This window comes from Apaloderma vittatum, unplaced genomic scaffold (genome assembly GCF_000703405.1).
Source record: "Apaloderma vittatum isolate BGI_N311 unplaced genomic scaffold, ASM70340v1 scaffold11209, whole genome shotgun sequence".
Lineage (NCBI taxonomy): Eukaryota > Metazoa > Chordata > Aves > Trogoniformes > Trogonidae > Apaloderma > Apaloderma vittatum.
The window spans coordinates 13,663-18,649 of NW_009734626.1; positions in this window are offsets into that span (position 1 = coordinate 13,663).

Genomic DNA, 4,987 nt, shown 5'->3' on the forward strand with positions numbered 1-4,987 from the left:
CACAGCTCTGAAGGAAAGAGATGTCCACAGGTCGCAGCACAGTTGCAGAGAGGATGGTGATGCTTCACTTGCCATTGCTTACCTGTACAGAGCTACTTGAGTAAGTGAACACCTGGGCTCCTGGCCCTGGAAATGAGGTTTTAGTGCTTGTTTAGCAGAGATAGGGAAAGGCAAGGCAGTAGCAGGAAGCACTTTCTGCAAGAATTAACTTTATTGAAGTCTCATAATCTACCTCTATTAAAACTCCTGTAGGTGCCCCCTGAAAGTCACAGATTTCTTTAGTGTGTTTATTTGCCCCAAAGAGAGACACAGTATTAAGTGATTTTTTTCAAGCTTCAGCCTGTGTGAGGTCTTTGCAGTCAGTGTTGGCTGGGGGAGTGAGACACTTATCTTGGAGAATCTTGAAATATGAAGGATACTGAAAGAAATCAGCCCTCCCACAGAACAGGATAAGGTTAAATCAGTTACAGTGCTCATTGCAAGCTCTTTGCTGGAGAGTAGCCTGGCTAGATTGTTTTTTATTTGGATTTAACTGGGTTTACTGATCAGACTGCTGTAGAGTGACTCACTGATGTAATTTTAGGGTGTCAGGTTACTTGGGTGACTTACCTGGTCATGGATTCAAACTCATCTGCTGCTCTCTGAATGTGGAAGACTTCTCACACTAGAAGTCTGATATTTATGGTAAGAATTTAAAGTAAATAATTACATTTATGTTTAAAACAGCTAATAACCTGCAAGATAGAAATCTGCAAGGCTTTGGCTCTATTCACAGTAAGTATGAACACTAAATGCCTTTCATGATTGGAAAAAAGTTGACTCATTAGCACTGAGTATCGGTCCATCAAGCATACCTGAGTGATCAGCCCTGACCTGGAAAAGTCTCAAAGGATCCGTCTATACTGGTAAATTGAACGTGCCTGGGAATGGTTTCTGGCACTGAGGCCAGCTGGCACGAAAGAGCCATAAGCTCTTTGAGCAGTCCCTTGTCCTTGCAAGACAGGATGGCTGCACGTGAGCTGTTTGGGGTGGCTGCTGGCTGGAGAGCTCCAGCTCGTGGACGCTGCCTGAGAATGCTCCAGAAGAGTACAGGTTTGCATGGCCTGAAAACATGCTGGGCATGATCAAACAGTTTAGCAGAACTGATGATCACCTTTCAATACCTAGGAACACTTCTGAGCGTTGTCCCACTGGAATGTCTGAGCAGCATCACATTTCGGTCTTGGATAACTGTATGGAAGTTTTCTGGCCTGGCATTGGTGACCTAAATGCTGTTGAAGGTGGAGGAAGGAAAGCTGTCTCTGAGTCACCTGGACCTTGATAAGTGGAAAAGATAGTTCTGAAGAGGTGGAGACATGCTGCTTCTTCAGATGCTCTAACACAAGGCTTTGGAAGTGCAGAGAGAAGAGGGCAGGAGTGCCCACGCGTAGGTGAAGAACGGGTGGTGTGCCTGGAGGTGGGACATGGCAATGCCCTGGGGCTTTGCAGTGGCAGCATGGTGTCTTCTGGTTTCAGAAAAAAGAAATTGAAGTAGAGCTCTGTCACAGACAGCTCAGCTGTCCACATGGGAACAAATGCATGTGCCCATAACTCTGGCTAGCAAATACCAAATGAGACAAAGTTAAGTCTTTGTTTTAAAGGATTGCTAATCCCCAGCTTTACCAGCATACCATCACTTTTAGCCCTTACACCTCTGTAACACCTGCATAATTTGCTCTCCTCCACAGTGTGAAAGTCTATGATCTGAAATAGTAATCTGGTCTATCATCTGTGTATGTGTAGGCATATAAACCATGCAGGAACATAAATACATAGGAAAACTATACATTTATTCAAATCTTTCCATTAATGTGTGGATGGGGCATGAAGAAAAGTACAAAATCCCTCAGTGGTAGCATATGCACATATACAACAGGACCATCTGTCCTCTGTGTGTCTTTCATAATGGTCTGTGAATTTTAAATTGTCACTATTATTTAGAAACTATCTAGATACAAGAATTACCCTTAAAACTAAAAATGTATGTAAGGCATGACTGTGAATTAAAATGAGTGGTTAAAGAAATTACAAATCTTTCATAATAATGTTTAGGCTATGCTTCTGGCCCGACAGTGCTCTGATAGTCTCAGGAAACCAAATTAGACAATGTGTCTTTTTTTGTATATGTGTGTGTCTAGTTACCCTAGAAACCATAATCTTTATCTCTGAGGCAATGGGGAGCTGTGAAGGAGGTAAAGCCACTGGAATTTCTGCCAGGACCCCTCCTAATCCTGCTCTTATGTTATCAGACATTTAGTGAATTACTTAACGCTTGGGTATCAGATGAAGTTCGTTAGATATTTTGTAATTACTGTGTGGAATTTGTCGATCATGGCCTGTTCTGTGACTCAGGTAAAGTTTATGACTGACTGTGTAAATTACAATTATATATTTATACAAGCCAGAGTCACAAACACAAACTAAGATTTTGCATATCTGCAGCTCTTTCCGTGAGATTTCAACAGATCATATTTCTTCCAAACAGGTTCGTGAGGGAGCAAAAACATTCAGTCTCAGCCTCAGGCCAGGAAGCCGAGGCATGGGGAATTTGTGAAAGGATGCAACAGGAGTTGCAGCACAATATCTTCTGGTCTCTTGGCACCTTCTCCTGGAGCCACTTACACTGCGCCGGTCAGCGAGATGGTCAGTGAGATGTCCGGCTGCTTTGCAAAACGGGCTGTGAAAACTTGTCATCTCATTCATGTTAATGACTTGAGAAGAGGTTTAACTATTTACAGAGGTACTAACAGAACTAGGGAGGACTTGCCACAAGGTAAACTCAAGCAAACTGGCTTTTTTCTGTAGTGCTGAGGGACAATAATTCTTTTCAGGCAGACAGTTACTCTTTAGCTAAAGAGCACTGATAGGAAGCAGACAGGTTTAGGGAGCTGCCTGTTGCAGAGTGTTTACACAGACTCAAAATGTTATCCTGCTCCTCAGCACTCCTCCCTGCAAGAAGAGCAAAAGAAAGCTGCAGGCTAGACTTTTTATCTTAAAGGCAATAGGCTTTCTTTTCCATTCCAGAAATAGAAACATTTTGCCTTACAAATACTGGAAAGAATATTTTAAAGCCTGGAGATTGCTGTAAAGGGATTCATTTGATGCAGATATCCTCCTGGGGTGAATGACTGTCTGGAGTGGCCTGGCTCTGGGTTTGGGAAGCAGCTGGGCAGGAGGAGGTCAGTGGGTTGGTGGAAGTGTCCCTGGGCTCAGAGGATAGTGGTCCAGCTTTCATTTCCATGCCAACTTAGCCCTTACTTTCATTCACCCCAGTCTTAGCTCTTTGAGCTCGTTCCTGCCCAAACTCCTCTTAGCCCCATTCCCACCAGCCTCTAGAGAAGAGGAGCAGCAGATTTAGGATGAAAGGAGGTGAAAAGGTGTTGGCAGCATTTTCTTACATATTGCCATTTAATGTGATCCAGGAGCAGTATCCCACAGCCTGATAATCCTGCAGAGGGTCTACCTTGGTCTTGCTCTACCTGAATAGCAGGTAGCCCTTTTTTCACTGGGCTTGTGTCTGTTAGCTGTTTGCAACCTTGTTTGGCAGTGGCCTATGTCTAGCTGTTTCTGATTAACTGCAAACCCCCTGAAAATACTCATATCATAAGGTAAAATCCCATGTGTTGTAATAGCTAGTGTTTTGTTAGCTTTAAAAGGGTTAGTAATCAATGCTGATGTATGTCCTCTTCTGTTTAGCTGAATCATCTTTCATCCTGAAAATGGGGTTCTGGAACAGTTGGGCACATACAGATGCTTTTGCAGGGACCACCTTGCCCTGCTTATGGGCATCTGAACACCCTCCTTTTTACCGGTGGCGGTTTATATCAGGATTTATTAGCTATTTTACCTTTTCAGCAAATAAATTCAATTGGAAGAACAACTCGTCGGGGAACAAGCAATCCAGGAGATTTCTGGAATGCATTGATGATAACTTCCTTATCCAAGTGACAGAAGAACCAACGAGGAGAGGTGCCATGTTGGATCTCGTTCTCGTCAGTAGGGAAGGGCTGGTGGGAGATGCTACACTTGTGGGTAGCCTTGGCTGCGGTGACCATGAGATGGTGGAGTTTGAGATGCTAAGGGAAGCTAAGAGAGGGAAGCTCAGCAAGCTTGAAACTCTTGATTTCAGAGGAGCTGACTTTCACTGCTTCTGGAACCTCCTCGGTAGAGTGCCGTGGGATAAAGCCCTAGGGGGACTGGGAGCCCAAGAAAGCTGGTTCACTTTCAAGGTTCATCTCCTCCAAACTCAAAGGCATTGCATCCCTAGAAGGAAGAAGTCACACAAAAGGACCAGGAGACCTATATGGATAAATAAAGAACTCTTGGCAAAAATAAAATACAAAAGGGGAACACACAAAGCGTGGAAGCAGGGACTGGTAACCTGGGATGATTACAAGGAAATTGCTTGTGTAATCAGAGAGCAGGTTAGAAAAGCTAGGGCCCTGACTGAGTCAAATCTGGCCAGTGATATTAGAAATAATAGAAAAGGATTTTACAGTTAAATAAAAGGAAAAAAAGAAGAGAGAGAACGTGGGGCCTCTCCAGAAGGATACGGGTGACCTGGTTACTGAGGACATGAAGAAGGCTGAAATACTCAACAACTTTTTTGCCTCAGTCTTCACGGGCAACCACTCAAACCACACCACCCAAATCACAGAGGGTGTTGGCTGGGTCTGGAAGAGAGAAGAACCACCCAGAGTAGAAGCAGATCAGGTGCGGGAACACCTAGAGAACCTGAAGGTGCACAAGTCCATGGGACCTGATGAGATACATCCATGGGTCCTGAAGGAACTGCCAGCTGAAGTTACTAGGCCACTAGCCATCGTATTTGAGAGGTCCTGGCAGTCTGGTGAGGTTCCCACAGACTGGAAAAGGTTGAACATAACCCCCATCTTTAAAAGAGGGACCAAGGACGACCCCGGTAACTATAGACCAGTCAGCCTTACCT